The sequence below is a fragment of the Saccoglossus kowalevskii genome, chromosome 13 (genome assembly GCF_978046115.1).
Source record: "Saccoglossus kowalevskii chromosome 13, keSacKowa6.1, whole genome shotgun sequence".
In the NCBI taxonomy this organism is placed as follows: Eukaryota; Metazoa; Hemichordata; class Enteropneusta; family Harrimaniidae; genus Saccoglossus; species Saccoglossus kowalevskii.
The window spans coordinates 34716403-34737310 of record NC_140653.1 but is presented as its reverse complement, the minus strand read 5'-3'; the positions used below and the strand labels follow the sequence as shown (position 1 = coordinate 34737310).

General features: G+C 38.7%; 1 long non-coding RNA gene across 1 annotated transcript; it reads right to left on the bottom strand.

Annotated features, from left to right (window-relative positions):
• Positions 1-18825: 18825 nt before the first annotated feature.
• On the bottom strand, positions 18826-19794 carry LOC146735258 (uncharacterized). The gene is made up of 2 exons (XR_014931344.1): positions 19497-19794; positions 18826-19003 (listed from the first exon to the last, which is right to left on the bottom strand). It is a non-coding gene; the product is annotated as an uncharacterized LOC146735258 (long non-coding RNA).
• Positions 19795-20908: the final 1114 nt, after the last annotated feature.

The following is a 20908-nucleotide window of genomic DNA, read 5'->3' as shown; positions in this document are numbered from 1 at the left end:
TGGACAACTCAGATATACATGCTCGGTTGTATGTGATATCAAGGATTGATAAGATGGGGATGGACAACTCAGATATACATGCACGGTTGTATGGGATAACAAGGATCGATAAGATGGGGATGGACAACTCAGATATACGTGCACGGTTGTATGTGATAACAAGGATTGATATGATGGGGATGGACAACTCAGATATACGTGCACGGTTGTATGTGATATCAATGATTGATAAGATAGGGATGGACAACTCAGATATATGTGCACGGTTGTATGTGATATCAATGATTGATAAGATGGGGATGGACAACTCAGATATATGTGCACGGTTGTATGTGATATCAATGATTGATATAATGGGGATGGACAACTCAGATATATGTGCACGGTTGTATGTGATATCAAGGATTAATAAGATGGGGATGGACAACTCAGATATATGTGCACGGTTGTATGTGATATCAAGGATTAATAAGATGGGGATGGACAACTCAGATATATGTGCACGGTTGTATGTGATATCAATGATTTCTAAGATGGGGATGGACAACTCAGATATATGTGCACGGTTGTATGTGATATCAAGGATTGATAAGATGGGGATGGACAACTCAGATATACATGCACGGTTGTATGGGATATCAATGATTGATAAGATGGGGATGGACAACTCAGATATACGTGCACGGTTGTATGTGATATCAAGGATTGATAAGATGGGGATGGACAACTCAGATATATGTGCACGGTTGTATGTGATATCAATGATTGATAAGATGGGGATTGACAACTCAGATATACATGCACGGTTGTATGGGATAAAAAGGATCGATAAGATGGGGATGGACAACTCAGATATACATGCACGGTTGTATGTGATATCAATGATTAATAAGAGGGGGATGGACAACTCAGATATACATGCTCGGTTGTATGTGATATCAAGGATTGATAAGATGGGGATGGACAACTCAGATATACATGCACGGTTGTATGGGATAACAAGGATCGATAAGATGGGGATGGACAACTCAGATATACGTGCACGGTTGTATGTGATAACAAGGATTGATATGATGGGGATGGACAACTCAGATATACGTGCACGGTTGTATGTGATATCAAGGATTGATAAGATAGGGATGGACAACTCAGATATATGTGCACGGTTGTATGTGATATCAATGATTGATAAGATGGGGATGGACAACTCAGATATATGTGCACGGTTGTATGTGATATCAATGATTGATATAATGGGGATGGACAACTCAGATATATGTGCACGGTTGTATGTGATATCAAGGATTAATAAGATGGGGATGGACAACTCAGATATATGTGCACGGTTGTATGTGATATCAATGATTGATATAATGGGGATGGACAACTCAGATATATGTGCACGGTTGTATGTGATATCAAGGATTAATAAGATGGGGATGGACAACTCAGATATATGTGCACGGTTGTATGTGATATCAATGATTTCTAAGATGGGGATGGACAACTCAGATATACGTGCACGGTTGTATGTGATATCAAGGATTGATAAAATGGGGATGGACAACTCAGATATACGTGCACGGTTGTATGGGATATCAAAAATTGATAAGATGGGGATGGACAACTCAGATATATGTGCACGGTTGTATGTCATATCAAGGATTGATCAGATGGGGATGGACAACTCAGATATATGTGCACGGTTGTATGTGATATCAAGGATTGATAAGATGGGGATGGACAACTCAGATATACGTGCACGGTTGTATGGGATATCAATGATTGATAAGATGGGGATGGACAACTCAGATATACATGCACGGTTGTATGTGATATCAAGGATTGATAAGATGGGGATGGACAACTCAGATATACGTGCACGGTTGTATGTGATATCAATGATTGATACGATGGGGATGGACAACTCAGATATACGTGCACGGTTGTATGTGATATCAAGGATTGATAAGATGGGGATGGACAACTCAGATATATGTGCACGGTTGTATGTGATATCAATGATTGATAAGATGGGGATTGACAACTCAGATATACGTGCACGGTTGTATGGGATGTCAAGGATGGATAAGATGGGGATGGACAACTCAGATATACATGCACGGTTGTATGTGATATCAAGGATTGATAAGATGGGGATGGACAACTCAGATATATGTGCACGGTTGTATGTGATATCAATGATTGATAAGATGGGGATTGACAAATCAGATATACGTGCACGGTTGTATGTGATATCAAGGATTGATAAGATGGGGATGGACAACTCAGATATACGCGCACAGTTGTATGGGATATCAATGATTGATAAGATGGGGATGGACAACTCAGATATACGTGCACGGTTGTATGGCATATCAATGATTGATAAGATGGGGATGGACAACTCAGATATACGTGCACGGTTGTATGTGATATCAAGGATTGATAAGATGGGGATGGACAACTCAGATATACGTGCACGGTTGTATGGGATATCAAGGATTGATAAGATGGGGATGGACAACTCAGATATATGTGCACGGTTGTATGTGATATCAAGGATTGATAAGATGGGGATGGACAACTCAGATATATGTGCACGGTTGTATGTGATATCAAGGATTGATAAGATGGGGATGGACAACTCAGATATACGTGCACGGTTGTATGTGATAACAAGGATCGATAAGATGGGGATTGACAACTCAGATATACATGCCCGGTTGTATGGGATATCAAGGATTGATATGATGGGGATGGACAACTCAGATATACATGCACGGTTGTATGGGATATCAAGGATTGATATGATGGGGATTGACAATTCAGATATACATGCACGGTTGTATGGGATATCAAGGATTGATATGATGGGGATGGACAACTCAGATATACGTGCACAGTTGTATGTGATATCAATGATTGATAAGATGGGGATGGACAACTCAGATATACATGCACAGTTGTATGTGATATCAATGATTGATAAGATGGGGATGGACAACTCAGATATACGTGCACGGTTGTATGTGATATCAATGATTGATAAGATGGGGATGGACAACTCAGATATACATGCACGGTTGTATGTGATATCGATGATTGATAAGATGGGGATGCACAGCTCAGATATACATGCACGGTTGAATGTGATATCAATGATTGATAAGATGGGGATGGACAACTCAGATATACATGCACGGTTGTATGTGATATCAAAGATTGATAAGATGGGGATGGACAAATCAGATATACATGCACGGTTGTATGTGATATCAATGATTGATAAGATGGGGATGGACAACTCAGATATACGTGCACGGTTGTATGTGATATCAATGATTTACAAGATGGGGATGGACAACTCAGATATACATGCACGGTTGTATGTGATATCAATGATTGATAAGATGGGGATGGACAACACAGATATACATGCACGGTTGTATGTGATATCAAGGATTGATAAGATGGGGATGGACAACTCAGATATACGTGCACGGTTGTATGTGATATCAAGGATTGATAAGATGGGGATGGACAACTCAGATATATGTGCACGGTTGTATGTGATATCAATGATTGATAAGATGGGGATGGACAACTCAGATATACATGCACGGTTGTATGTGATATCAATGATTGATAAGATGGGGATGGACAACTCAGATATACATGCACGGTTGTATGTGATATCAAGGATTGATAAGATGGGGATGGACAACTCAGATATACATGCACGGTTGTATGTGATATCAATGATTGATAAGATGGGGATGGACAACTCAGATATACATGCACGGTTGTATGGGATATCAATGATTGATAAGATGGGGATGGACAACTCAGATGTACATGCACGGTTGTATGTGATATCAAGGATTGATAAGATGGGGATGGACAACTCAGATATACATGCACGGTTGTATGGGATAACAAGGATCGATAAGATGGGGATGGACAACTCAGATATACGTGCACGGTTGTATGTGATAACAAGGATTAATAAGATGGGGATGGACAACTCAGATATACGTGCACGGTTGTATGTGATAACAAGGATTGATATGATGGGGATGGACAACTCAGATATACGTGCACGGTTGTATGTGATAACAAGGATTGATATGATGGGGATGGACAACTCAGATATACGTGCACGGTTGTATGTGATATCAAGGATTAATAAGATGGGGATGGACAACTCAGATATACGTGCACGGTTGTATGTGATAACAAGGATTGATATGATGGGGATGGACAACTCAGATATACGTGCACGGTTGTATGTGATATCAAGGATTAATAAGATGGGGATGGACAACTCAGATATACGTGCACGGTTGTATGTGATATCAATGATTGATAAGATGGGGATGGACAACTCAGATATACATGCACGGTTGTATGGGATAACAAGGATCGATAAGATGGGGATAGACAACTCAGATATACGTGCACGGTTGTATGTGATAACAAGGATTAATAAGATGGGGATGGACAACTCAGATATACATGCACGGTTGTATGTGATATCAATGATTAATAAGAGGGGGATGGACAACTCAGATATACATGCTCGGTTGTATGTGATATCAAGGATTGATAAGATGGGGATGGACAACTCAGATATACATGCACGGTTGTATGGGATAACAAGGATCGATAAGATGGGGATGGACAACTCAGATATACGTGCACGGTTGTATGTGATAACAAGGATTGATATGATGGGGATGGACAACTCAGATATACGTGCACGGTTGTATGTGATATCAAGGATTGATAAGATAGGGATGGATATCTCAGATATATGTGCACGGTTGTATGTGATATCAATGATTGATAAGATGGGGATGGACAACTCAGATATATGTGCACGGTTGTATGTGATATCAATGATTGATATAATGGGGATGGACAACTCAGATATATGTGCACGGTTGTATGTGATATCAAGGATTAATAAGATGGGGATGGACAACTCAGATATATGTGCACGGTTGTATGTGATATCAATGATTGATATAATGGGGATGGACAACTCAGATATATGTGCACGGTTGTATGTGATATCAAGGATTAATAAGATGGGGATGGACAACTCAGATATATGTGCATGGTTGTATGTGATATCAATGATTTCTAAGATGGGGATGGACAACTCAGATATACGTGCACGGTTGTATGTGATATCAAGGATTGATAAGATGGGGATGGACAACTCAGATATACGTGCACGGTTGTATGGGATATCAAAAATTGATAAGATGGGGATGGACAACTCAGATATATGTGCACGGTTGTATGTGATATCAAGGATTGATCAGATGTGGATGGACAACTCAGATATATGTGCACGGTTGTATGTGATATCAAGGATTGATAAGATGGGGATGGACAACTCAGATATACGTGCACGGTTGTATGGGATATCAATGATTGATAAGATGGGGATGGACAACTCAGATATACGTGCACGGTTGTATGTGATATCAAGGATTGATAAGATGGGGATGGACAACTCAGATATATGTGCACGGTTGTATGTGATATCAATGATTGATAAGATGGGGATTGACAAATCAGATATACGTGCACGGTTGTATGTGATATCAAGGATTGATAAGATGGGGATGGACAACTCAGATATACGCGCACAGTTGTATGGGATATCAATGATTGATAAGATGGGGATGGACAACTCAGATATACGTGCACGGTTGTATGGCATATCAATGATTGATAAGATGGGGATGGACAACTCAGATATACGTGCACGGTTGTATGTGATATCAAGGATTGATAAGATGGGGATGGACAACTCAGATATACGTGCACGGTTGTATGGGATATCAAGGATTGATAAGATGGGGATGGACAACTCAGATATATGTGCACGGTTGTATGTGATATCAAGGATTGATAAGATGGGGATGGACAACTCAGATATATGTGCACGGTTGTATGTGATATCAAGGATTGATAAGATGGGGATGGACAACTCAGATATACGTGCACGGTTGTATGTGATAACAAGGATCGATAAGATGGGGATTGACAACTCAGATATACATGCCCGGTTGTATGGGATATCAAGGATTGATATGATGGGGATGGACAACTCAGATATACATGCACGGTTGTATGGGATATCAAGGATTGATATGATGGGGATTGACAATTCAGATATACATGCACGGTTGTATGGGATATCAAGGATTGATATGATGGGGATGGACAACTCAGATATACGTGCACAGTTGTATGTGATATCAATGATTGATAAGATGGGGATGGACAACTCAGATATACATGCACAGTTGTATGTGATATCAATGATTGATAAGATGGGGATGGACAACTCAGATATACGTGCACGGTTGTATGTGATATCAATGATTGATAAGATGGGGATGGACAACTCAGATATACATGCACGGTTGTATGTGATATCGATGATTGATAAGATGGGGATGCACAGCTCAGATATACATGCACGGTTGAATGTGATATCAATGATTGATAAGATGGGGATGGACAACTCAGATATACATGCACGGTTGTATGTGATATCAAAGATTGATTAGATGGGGATGGACAACTCAGATATACATGCACGGTTGTATGTGATATCAATGATTGATAAGATGGGGATGGACAACTCAGATATACGTGCACGGTTGTATGTGATATCAATGATTTACAAGATGGGGATGGACAACTCAGATATACATGCACGGTTGTATGTGATATCAATGATTGATAAGATGGGGATGGACAACACAGATATACATGCACGGTTGTATGTGATATCAAGGATTGATAAGATGGGGATGGACAACTCAGATATACGTGCACGGTTGTATGTGATATCAAGGATTGATAAGATGGGGATGGACAACTCAGATATATGTGCACGGTTGTATGTGATATCAATGATTGATAAGATGGGGATGGACAACTCAGATATACATGCACGGTTGTATGTGATATCAATGATTGATAAGATGGGGATGGACAACTCAGATATACATGCACGGTTGTATGTGATATCAAGGATTGATAAGATGGGGATGGACAACTCAGATATACATGCACGGTTGTATGTGATATCAATGATTGATAAGATGGGGATGGACAACTCACATATACATGCACGGTTGTATGGGATATCAATGATTGATAAGATGGGGATGGACAACTCAGATGTACATGCGCGGTTGTATGGGATAACAAGGATCGATAAGATGGGGATGGACAACTCAGATATACGTGCACGGTTGTATGTGATATCAATGATTGATAAGATGGGGATGGACAACTCAGATATACATGCACGGTTGTATGTGATATCAAGGATTGATAAGATGGGGATGGACAACTCAGATATACGTGCACGGTTGTATGGGATATCAAAAATTGATAAGATGGGGATGGACAACTCAGATATATGTGCACGGTTGTATGTGATATCAAGGATTGATCAGATGTGGATGGACAACTCAGATATATGTGCACGGTTGTATGTGATATCAAGGATTGATAAGATGGGGATGGACAACTCAGATATACGTGCACGGTTGTATGGGATATCAATGATTGATAAGATGGGGATGGACAACTCAGATATACGTGCACGGTTGTATGTGATATCAAGGATTGATAAGATGGGGATGGACAACTCAGATATATGTGCACGGTTGTATGTGATATCAATGATTGATAAGATGGGGATTGACAAATCAGATATACGTGCACGGTTGTATGTGATATCAAGGATTGATAAGATGGGGATGGACAACTCAGATATACGCGCACAGTTGTATGGGATATCAATGATTGATAAGATGGGGATGGACAACTCAGATATACGTGCACGGTTGTATGGCATATCAATGATTGATAAGATGGGGATGGACAACTCAGATATACGTGCACGGTTGTATGTGATATCAAGGATTGATAAGATGGGGATGGACAACTCAGATATACGTGCACGGTTGTATGGGATATCAAGGATTGATAAGATGGGGATGGACAACTCAGATATATGTGCACGGTTGTATGTGATATCAAGGATTGATAAGATGGGGATGGACAACTCAGATATATGTGCACGGTTGTATGTGATATCAAGGATTGATAAGATGGGGATGGACAACTCAGATATACGTGCACGGTTGTATGTGATAACAAGGATCGATAAGATGGGGATTGACAACTCAGATATACATGCCCGGTTGTATGGGATATCAAGGATTGATATGATGGGGATGGACAACTCAGATATACATGCACGGTTGTATGGGATATCAAGGATTGATATGATGGGGATTGACAATTCAGATATACATGCACGGTTGTATGGGATATCAAGGATTGATATGATGGGGATGGACAACTCAGATATACGTGCACAGTTGTATGTGATATCAATGATTGATAAGATGGGGATGGACAACTCAGATATACATGCACAGTTGTATGTGATATCAATGATTGATAAGATGGGGATGGACAACTCAGATATACGTGCACGGTTGTATGTGATATCAATGATTGATAAGATGGGGATGGACAACTCAGATATACATGCACGGTTGTATGTGATATCGATGATTGATAAGATGGGGATGCACAGCTCAGATATACATGCACGGTTGAATGTGATATCAATGATTGATAAGATGGGGATGGACAACTCAGATATACATGCACGGTTGTATGTGATATCAAAGATTGATTAGATGGGGATGGACAACTCAGATATACATGCACGGTTGTATGTGATATCAATGATTGATAAGATGGGGATGGACAACTCAGATATACGTGCACGGTTGTATGTGATATCAATGATTTACAAGATGGGGATGGACAACTCAGATATACATGCACGGTTGTATGTGATATCAATGATTGATAAGATGGGGATGGACAACACAGATATACATGCACGGTTGTATGTGATATCAAGGATTGATAAGATGGGGATGGACAACTCAGATATACGTGCACGGTTGTATGTGATATCAAGGATTGATAAGATGGGGATGGACAACTCAGATATATGTGCACGGTTGTATGTGATATCAATGATTGATAAGATGGGGATGGACAACTCAGATATACATGCACGGTTGTATGTGATATCAATGATTGATAAGATGGGGATGGACAACTCAGATATACATGCACGGTTGTATGTGATATCAAGGATTGATAAGATGGGGATGGACAACTCAGATATACATGCACGGTTGTATGTGATATCAATGATTGATAAGATGGGGATGGACAACTCACATATACATGCACGGTTGTATGGGATATCAATGATTGATAAGATGGGGATGGACAACTCAGATGTACATGCGCGGTTGTATGGGATAACAAGGATCGATAAGATGGGGATGGACAACTCAGATATACGTGCACGGTTGTATGTGATATCAATGATTGATAAGATGGGGATGGACAACTCAGATATACATGCACGGTTGTATGTGATATCAAGGATTGATAAGATGGGGATGGACAACTCAGATATACATGCACGGTTGTATGGGATAACAAGGATCGATAAGATGGGGATGGACAACTCAGATATACGTGCACGGTTGTATGTGATAACAAGGATTAATAAGATGGGGATGGACAACTCAGATATACGTGCATGGTTGTATGTGATAACAAGGATTGATATGATGGGGATGGACAACTCAGATATACGTGCACGGTTGTATGTGATAACAAGGATTGATATGATGGGGATGGACAACTCAGATATACGTGCACGGTTGTATGTGATATCAAGGATTAATAAGATGGGGATGGACAACTCAGATATACGTGCACGGTTGTATGTGATAACAAGGATTGATATGATGGGGATGGACAACTCAGATATACGTGCACGGTTGTATGTGATATCAAGGATTAATAAGATGGGGATGGACAACTCAGATATACGTGCACAGTTGTATGTGATATCAATGATTGATAAGATGGGGATGGACAACTCAGATATACATGCACGGTTGTATGGGATAACAAGGATCGATAAGATGGGGATGGACAACTCAGATATACGTGCACGGTTGTATGTGATAACAAGGATTAATAAGATGGGGATGGACAACTCAGATATACATGCACGGTTGTATGTGATATCAATGATTAATAAGAGGGGGATGGACAACTCAGATATACATGCTCGGTTGTATGTGATATCAAGGATTGATAAGATGGGGATGGACAACTCAGATATACATGCACGGTTGTATGGGATAACAAGGATCGATAAGATGGGGATGGACAACTCAGATATACGTGCACGGTTGTATGTGATAACAAGGATTGATATGATGGGGATGGACAACTCAGATATACGTGCACGGTTGTATGTGATATCAAGGATTGATAAGATAGGGATGGACATCTCAGATATATGTGCACGGTTGTATGTGATATCAATGATTGATAAGATGGGGATGGACAACTCAGATATATGTGCACGGTTGTATGTGATATCAATGATTGATATAATGGGGATGGACAACTCAGATATATGTGCACGGTTGTATGTGATATCAAGGATTAATAAGATGGGGATGGACAACTCAGATATATGTGCACGGTTGTATGTGATATCAATGATTGATATAATGGGGATGGACAACTCAGATATATGTGCACGGTTGTATGTGATATCAAGGATTAATAAGATGGGGATGGACAACTCAGATATATGTGCATGGTTGTATGTGATATCAATGATTTCTAAGATGGGGATGGACAACTCAGATATACGTGCACGGTTGTATGTGATATCAAGGATTGATAAGATGGGGATGGACAACTCAGATATACGTGCACGGTTGTATGGGATATCAAAAATTGATAAGATGGGGATGGACAACTCAGATATATGTGCACGGTTGTATGTGATATCAAGGAATGATCAGATGGGGATGGACAACTCAGATATATGTGCACGGTTGTATGTGATATCAAGGATTGATAAGATGGGGATGGACAACTCAGATATACGTGCACGGTTGTATGGGATATCAATGATTGATAAGATGGGGATGGACAACTCAGATATACGTGCACGGTTGTATGTGATATCAAGGATTGATAAGATGGGGATGGACAACTCAGATATACGTGCACGGTTGTATGTGATATCAATGATTGATACGATGGGGATGGACAACTCAGATATACGTGCACGGTTGTATGTGATATCAAGGATTGATAAGATGGGGATGGACAACTCAGATATATGTGCACGGTTGTATGTGATATCAATGATTGATAAGATGGGGATTAACAACTCAAATATACGTGCACGGTTGTATGGGATATCAAGGATTGATAAGATGGGGATGGACAACTCAGATATACATGCACGGTTGTATGTGATATCAAGGATTGATAAGATGGGGATGGACAACTCAGATATATGTGCACGGTTGTATGTGATATCAATGATTGATAAGATGGGGATTGACAACTCAGATATACGTGCACGGTTGTATGTTATATCAAGGATTGATAAGATGAGGATGGACAACTCAGATATACGTGCACGGTTGTATGGGATATCAATGATTGATAAGATGGGGATGGACAACTCAGATATACGTGCACGGTTGTATGTGATATCAAGGATTGATAAGATGGGGATGGACAACTCAGATATACGTGCACGGTTGTATGGGATATCAAGGATTGATAAGATGGGGATGGACAACTCAGATATATGTGCACGGTTGTATGTGATATCAAGGATTGATAAGATGGGGATGGACAACTCAGATATATGTGCACGGTTGTATGTGATATCAAGGATTGATAAGATGGGGATGGACAACTCAGATATACGTGCACGGTTGTATGTGATAACAAGGATCGATAAGATGGGGATTGACAACTCAGATATACATGCACGGTTGTATGGGATATCAAGGATTGATATGATGGGGATGGACAACTCAGATATACATGCACGGTTGTATGGGATATCAAGGATTGATATGATGGGGATTGACAACTCAGATATACATGCACGGTTGTATGGGATATCAAGGATTGATATGATGGGGATGGACAACTCAGATATACGTGCACAGTTGTATGTGATATCAATGATTGATAAGATGGGGATGGACAACTCAGATATACATGCACAGTTGTATGTGATATCAATGATTGATAAGATGGGGATGGACAACTCAGATATACGTGCACGGTTGTATGTGATATCAATGATTGATAAGATGGGGATGGACAACTCAGATATACATGCACGGTTGTATGTGATATCAATGATTGATAAGATGGGGATGCACAGCTCAGATATACATGCACGGTTGTATGTGATATCAATGACTGATAAGATGGGGATGGACAACTCAGATATACATGCACGGTTGTATGTGATATCAAAGATTGATAAGATGGGGATGGACAACTCAGATATACATGCACGGTTGTATGTGATATCAATGATTGATAAGATGGGGATGGACAACTCAGATATACGTGCACGGTTGTATGTGATATCAATGATTTACAAGATGGGGATGGACAACTCAGATATACATGCACGGTTGTATGTGATATCAATGATTGATAAGATGGGGATGGACAACACAGATATACATGCACGGTTGTATGTGATATCAAGGATTGATAAGATGGGGATGGACAACTCAGATATACGTGCACGGTTGTATGTGATATCAAGGATTGATAAGATGGGGATGGACAACTCAGATATATGTGCACGGTTGTATGTGATATCAATGATTGATAAGATGGGGATGGACAACTCAGATATACATGCACGGTTGTATGTGATATCAATGATTGATAAGATGGGGATGGACAACTCAGATATACATGCACGGTTGTATGTGATATCAAGGATTGATAAGATGGGGATGGACAACTCAGATATACATGCACGGTTGTATGTGATATCAATGATTGATAAGATGGGGATGGACAACTCAGATATACATGCACGGTTGTATGGGATATCAATGATTGATAAGATGGGGATGGACAACTCAGATGTACATGCGCGGTTGTATGGGATAACAAGGATCGATAAGATGGGGATGGACAACTCAGATATACGTGCATGGTTGTACATGTATGTGATATCAATGATTGATAAGATGGGGATGGACAACTCAGATATACATGCACGGTTGTATGTGATATCAAGGATTGATAAGATGGGGATGGACAACTCAGATATACATGCACGGTTGTATGGGATAACAAGGATCGATAAGATGGGGATGGACAACTCAGATATACGTGCACGGTTGTATGTGATAACAAGGATTAATAAGATGGGGATGGACAACTCAGATATACGTGCACGGTTGTATGTGATAACAAGGATTGATATGATGGGGATGGACAACTCAGATATACGTGCACGGTTGTATGTGATAACAAGGATTGATATGATGGGGATGGACAACTCAGATATACGTGCACGGTTGTATGTGATATCAAGGATTAATAAGATGGGGATGGACAACTCAGATATACGTGCACGGTTGTATGTGATAACAAGGATTGATATGATGGGGATGGACAACTCAGATATACGTGCACGGTTGTATGTGATAACAAGGATTGATATGATGGGGATGGACAACTCAGATATACGTGCACGGTTGTATGTGATATCAAGGATTAATAAGATGGGGATGGACAACTCAGATATACGTGCACGGTTGTATGTGATATCAATGATTGATAAGATGGGGATTGACAACTCAGATATACATGCACGGTTGTATGGGATAACAAGGGTCGATAAGATGGGGATGGACAACTCAGATATACATGCACGGTTGTATGTGATATCAATGATTGATAAGATGGGGATGCACAGCTCAGATATACATGCACGGTTGTATGTGATATCAATGATTGATAAGATGGGGATGGACAACTCAGATATACATGCACGGTTGTATGTGATATCAAAGATTGATAAGATGGGGATGGACAACTCAGATATACATGCACGGTTGTATGTGATATCAATGATTGATAAGATGGGGATGGACAACTCAGATATACGTGCACGGTTGTATGTGATATCAATGATTTACAAGATGGGGATGGACAACTCAGATATACATGCACGGTTGTATGTGATATCAATGATTGATAAGATGGGGATGGACAACACAGATATACATGCACGGTTGTATGTGATATCAAGGATTGATAAGATGGGGATGGACAACTCAGATATACGTGCACGGTTGTATGTGATATCAAGGATTGATAAGATGGGGATGGACAACTCAGATATACATGCACGGTTGTATGTGATATCAATGATTGATAAGATGGGGATGGACAACTCAGATATACATGCACGGTTGTATGTGATATCAAGGATTGATAAGATGGGGATGGACAAATCAGATATACATGCACGGTTGTATGTGATATCAATGATTGATAAGATGGGGATGGACAACTCAGATATACATGCACGGTTGTATGGGATATCAATGATTGATAAGATGGGGATGGACAACTCAGATGTACATGCGCGGTTGTATGGGATAACAAGGATCGATAAGATGGGGATGGACAACTCAGATATACGTGCACGGTTGTATGTGATATCAATGATTGATAAGATGGGGATGGACAACTCAGATATACATGCACGGTTGTATGTGATATCAAGGATTGATAAGATGGGGATGGACAACTCAGATATACATGCACGGTTGTATGGGATAACAAGGATCGATAAGATGGGGATGGACAACTCAGATATACGTGCACGGTTGTATGTGATAACAAGGATTAATAAGATGGGGATGGACAACTCAGATATACGTGCACGGTTGTATGTGATAACAAGGATTGATATGATGGGGATGGACAACTCAGATATACGTGCACGGTTGTATGTGATAACAAGGATTGATATGATGGGGATGGACAACTCAGATATACGTGCACGGTTGTATGTGATATCAAGGATTAATAAGATGGGGATGGACAACTCAGATATACGTGCACGGTTGTATGTGATAACAAGGATTGATATGATGGGGATGGACAACTCAGATATACGTGCACGGTTGTATGTGATAACAAGGATTGATATGATGGGGATGGACAACTCAGATATACGTGCACGGTTGTATGTGATATCAAGGATTAATAAGATGGGGATGGACAACTCAGATATACGTGCACGGTTGTATGTGATATCAATGATTGATAAGATGGGGATTGACAACTCAGATATACATGCACGGTTGTATGGGATAACAAGGGTCGATAAGATGGGGATGGACAACTCAGATATACATGCACGGTTGTATGTGATATCAATGATTAATAAGAGGGGGATGGACAACTCAGATATACATGCTCGGTTGTATGTGATATCAAGGATTGATAAGATGGGGATGGACAACTCAGATATACATGCACGGTTGTATGGGATAACAAGGATCGATAAGATGGGGATGGACAACTCAGATATACGTGCACGGTTGTATGTGATAACAAGGATTGATATGATGGGGATGGACAACTCAGATATACGTGCACGGTTGTATGTGATAACAAGGATTGATAAGATGGGGATTGACAACTCAGATATACATGCACGGTTGTATGTGATATCAAGGATTGATAAGATAGGGATGGACAACTCAGATATATGTGCACGGTTGTATGTGATATCAATGATTGATAAGATGGGGATGGACAACTCAGATATATGTGCACGGTTTATGTGATATCAATGATTGATATGATGGGGATGGACAACTCAGATATATGTGCACGGTTGTATGTGATATCAAGGATTAATAAGATGGGGATGGACAACTCAGATATATGTGCACGGTTGTATGTGATATCAATGATTGATATGATGGGGATGGACAACTCAGATATATGTGCACGGTTGTATGTGATATCAAGGATTAATAAGATGGGGATGGACAACTCAGATATATGTGCACGGTTGTATGTGATATCAATGATTTATAAGATGGGGATGGACAACTCAGATATACGTGCACGGTTGTATGTGATATCAAGGATTAATAAGATGGGGATGGACAACAAGACCGCATTCGATTTCAGTGAACAAGTGGTCAAGTTTATTCAGATATGTCAGAGACCAAGTCAGCCAGTGCAAGCTTAGTTCTATCTTGTTTGCGGAATTCGATTTTGTAATTATCCATGAGTGTAATCATTTTTTTGTTAATAATTGTTTCAAAAATATTCCTCAGAATAAGGTGAATGGAAATTAGTCCGTAATTCATAGTCTCGGCAGCAGAACTCTTTTGTTTGCCAACTTGAGTAGCTTTGTAAACATATTTCTACGGTGTTTGTAGTTACTTTCTATATTCCAAAAAAGGCAGATACTGTATCGCATCTAGTCACAGAATAAAAGAATGGCAAAGATTTGCATTTGTTCGGACAGAAAGCAATAACAATGCTGTGGGATGGCATGTAACAAAAGTTATTTCAAACTCCAAATGTCAGCCATCGTTCTGGGATGACAAATCTTCCAATAAATACAACAAGATCAGTATCAGCAGTACTGATCATGATGATTCAGGAGTGACTATTTCTGACACTAACATATGCTGCTCGGAGTAGAAGTCTACCTCATCGAGGTTGCTTATCCATTGAAGTAAAACTCTGTCTTTGTCGTATCGCATCACTCACAGTCTAGTAGCCTGAAATTGTGTATCCTTTTCAAAACAATTTAGTAAATCTGACTTCTGGTATACTCTGAGCTTACTCTGTAATAACAAGCACTGTGGAAATGCTTAATTTTCGTGTTTGGCGGGCACTATAAAGTCTAGAAAACATATTACAGTCACTCTTTAATGAGGCTATTCGGGTCTGAACGTGTGTGCGAACTCCCCGGTGTACTAAATAATGTTATACATTGCAAGTGAATACTCACACATATATGTTCATCTAAATCTTCGCATGTATCCCAACAACTATTACCTACAATGAAGTATTCATAATTATTTTATATGTTGATTTTTTTGAAGCTGAAACTGGTTTTAACCTCAAAATGTTGGGTTTATATTTAAGATGGTTTAATCTCATATTTTGACGTGTACTAGGGGGCGCTATTCAATTGTTATTATATCTGAAAATGATTGCGACATTTGTGACAAATTTTATGATTCCACTCAGAAGTGTTTATAGACTAAGGTGAAATAATCATTGTTTATATCGTTTGACTCAAAACACGTTTTTAATGAAATATATGTAATATTTCTTAATTTTTTACCGTTGTTGTATTATCCTTATTAAAATACGTGCTGTATTTTATGCATAAGTTAGTGTTTTCTATTTTAAAATTTTGTTTTTTAACTCAAAAAATTGTCTTTAGAATAGAGATACGAAGTGTAACCATCATATATTATGATAGGCTCAATATAATCTACATATATACAAAATGTTATGATTTTATCATAATTTGAAGAGAATTACAAATCTACACATTTACACGTAGTGTTCATGGTTGTTTCATATTTTGAATGATTGTTTGTTAGCTGAGATTTTTCTACTAGACTTTCAATATGAATCCTATAGTAACCATAAATTATTATGCATAGTTGTCACCCTGTATAAGTGCATCATATTTTGTTTGTTTGTTTGTTTGTTCATACGTCTAGGTCGAAGTGAATGTATGCGGTCGATATCTTTCTGTGGTGTTCTCTCGTTTATTTTGCTGTTGGTTGTTCATATCAATTTCTTTGTTTGTTTTGTCGTTGGCCTTGCCAAAAAACTGATTATTTTATAAAGACGTGGTAGATTACACTGTGATCGAAGTTAATTTCGCCGGTGTACATATTTCTAATGTTTTTCCTGAAGCTGTACTGTTTGACATGAATTGTGCGATTATTACAATAATGGCAGGTGGAATTCGCAGGTAAACGATGACTTAAATATGACACGGTGTTTTAGTGGCTCCTGTTCTTTGATGAAGTATGTTTCTTTGTGTACTAGTATACTGCTTCAGCTTTTCAGTTGGATTTTCAGTTCACACATACTGATTGTTTGTCAAGCGCCCTCAGGTCGCATTTAAAAAAGTTTTCGGAAAGTCATGCCGCAAACAGCCTCGGATTACGGTTTGTTGTTTCTCTCTTCGAATTCTGCTTCAGAACAGAAACTACTTCTCAACCATAAAGTAAGAATACCACGAGGAAAGACTGGCCATGTGACTATCATGTGAACTAAGAAGGCAATCATTTAAGTAAACTTATAAACGTTGCAAGTAATATAAATAAGTTTAAATATACTATATTATGTATTCGTACACAAAGCTGAGTATGTTGATTCCTCGCACGGTAAATGAAGTCGTCGTTTTTCTCGTTAATAAATTACAGTAACAAATTTGATCATCCACTCAATTTGTTTTGAATGCATGTTGTTATGGCAGGGATCAATCTGATTAAAATCTGATGTAGTGTACGGGCTTTAATTATTTTGGCTATAAACTTATTTTAATTTTATTTTTTATTACTTTTGTTATTAATGCCTTTTTATTTTATTATTTTACTTTGATTTTGATTTTTTTAATTCCGCCCTACATACATCTGATCCGACGCCTACGTAAGTCCCGTTCAAATCTCGCGTAAGTAACAGCCAATCACAGGCCCCCTTTTATAGAGGCTGTCGGTTGCTTTTCAGTGTAGCGATACTCTACGGGCAATCTTTCTGTACATTATATTTTGCCCACTTGAATAAACCATTAATAGAAAATTGCTAGTATATTTTTATTTACAAAAGAAATTCCACAGCATTTTCCAATTTTTGTCATTACATTGAATATTTTGTTCACTTCCAACAAATGTGTACACTTCCTGATACATCTTCGCCAGCCAAGGTTCGTTTATTCAGTCATCGCTTCAATTTTACATCAAACACTGAGCATAATTATCTAGAATGGAAGCAAAAAAATAAGTAAATCGTAATGATTAGAACACTGTAAACAGCTATAGTAAACAATGCAAATTTTAAATTGTATAACGGTCACCGGCCCACGGCATCGACGCAGAAAATTGGAGCAATAAAATATTTCCTGATCAATTGCGATGTGTTCCAAATAAAAAATATGTTATTCCAGTCCAAATCAGCTCAATTACTTTGATAAAGAGTTATTGTATAATGTACAAAATGTTGATACATTTTGATGAATATTTACAGCTACGGCTTCAATACCGTAGACGGTTTTGACCCGATCGTCAACAAAACATCACCCGTCTCCAGGGCAAGCGACTGGAAAAAGACACCGGTGTTCGGTCGAACCGGTGGAAACAAAATCGTCACTCCCAGAATAACTACGCAAAGTAACGATCTAAACTCGAACCATTCGAGCCACAATATAAACATAAAAAAATGACTTTCGTTGCATTTGACAATGATAAACTTACCGAAAAGCCGTGTTCTTCTCGGTCCTAACGTCGGTATAATCCGCCATTTTATGTTTGAGTGTGTTTGCCACCTGACTCTGCCCAGTGACGTCATCATGTGCGCTATAGAAGAAGGTCTGTGATTCGTTGACTAAAATCGTCAACAGTGGGTCTCGTTGAAATCTCGTTACATAGGCATCGGCTCAGATGTATGTAGGGCGGAATTTTAAAAAAATCACAAAATCAAAATCAAAGTAAAATAATAAAATAAAAAGGCATTAATAACAAAAGTAATAAAACATAAAATTAAAATAAGTTTATAGCCAAAATAATTAGAGCCCGTACACTACATCAGATTTTAATCAGATTGGGCAGGGATGAAACAAAAAAATTGTATGTATGTGTATTTTCACATTCTCTTCAAAATACACACGTAATCCGAGAAGATTAAGATAATATAATACTACGAATTATGCGCATAAATACATTTTATTTTTGTTATTAAACCACATTAGCCTGTCAGAACCTGAACATATAACGTGTGTCCTGCTATTATTTTGAATAGAATTACAAATCTACAAATCTACACGTACAGTTTTCATGGTTGTTTCATATTTTGAATGATTTTTTGTTAGCTGAGATTTTTCTACTAGACTTTCAATATGAATCCTATAGCAACAATAAATTATTATGCATAGTTGTCATCCTGTATACGTACACCCCACACGTCACTTTACAATCATTGTTGAATTGCCTGCTTTTGCGTAAATACCGTGAAACACAATATACCATACCGACACTTGCCCGTAAGTGAAATAACCAATGCGTGAATGTAGAATACGCGTCATCACAGCCAGTCCTTTGCGCGTTATGTCTCTCTGTAACACTGTTCGTCGAGCAGTCTGGGGAAATATTGTTATAACTATGACGTGTACATGATATACACAATACGACAACACAGCTGTTACTATTCAACCTTGCATTGTCAGTTGAATACAATGAATACGTGTTTTTTGTGTGTGTTATGCGTTACACAATGCTTACGTCACTAATGTTTTAATTAACTACACATTTTTCAATATTTACAATACAAAAAAATTGGGAAAATATTGGTTGTGGTAAAATATTATATTAAAGGATCCATATCTCGGATCACTGACCATATATATTGGGTGGATAAATTAAAAACAAAATTAATTGTAGGTTATAAACGGTGAGTCGTTTTTACGAGTGATTTCGCCATTTTCTGCATAAACTAGCGTCTGAAGAATTCTTTTCTTAGAGCTACATTTTTCCACAGCATTTATTTCAAGCAAACACTGTGTTAAATGCGAGCCAGTACATTATACACGATATATTACATTTATAGACGACCTTTGCGGTGACTTAACACGGCAATGAACACTTTGCTTTATTTAGTGTAAAAACCGATC